Source organism: Scleropages formosus, chromosome 9, assembly GCF_900964775.1.
Source record: "Scleropages formosus chromosome 9, fSclFor1.1, whole genome shotgun sequence".
In the NCBI taxonomy this organism is placed as follows: Eukaryota; Metazoa; Chordata; class Actinopteri; order Osteoglossiformes; family Osteoglossidae; genus Scleropages; species Scleropages formosus.
Window position 1 is genome coordinate 1,684,170 of NC_041814.1, and position 453 is coordinate 1,684,622.

A 453-nucleotide genomic window follows, 5' to 3' on the forward strand; every position below is an offset into this window, starting at 1 on the left:
TTCCTTCCTAATTGTAGAAAACAGCCACGTGTATAAATGGAAATTATGCAGAACTGTATAGATGTGAATACCTTTCAATACATTTGCGCGTAAACATGCTGCATTATTTAAAGACGGTAAAGAGACAAGTATAGTCAAATATGGAAGGACTGCGGACCAAGCGATTCTTAATGATTCTGTTCCCTAATGATTCTAAATGAATAACATTATCCACTAAAATGTACGTAGTCAGTTGGTTGTATTAATTAATGTATTTATGTGTGAAGTTGAGTACGAACAAGGCTAAGTTCTTGTCTTAGATTCTTAAAACGACAATTAATGTTACTTTGTATCCACGGTTGAAGAAAAGAAAAAAAAAAGACAAAGTTTACTGGCTGCCAGTGGAAATCCGTCACAGGTCATGTCTCGTAGCGCGTCCCGCGTTCTCGGTGACGTCATTCTACGTCACGAGCG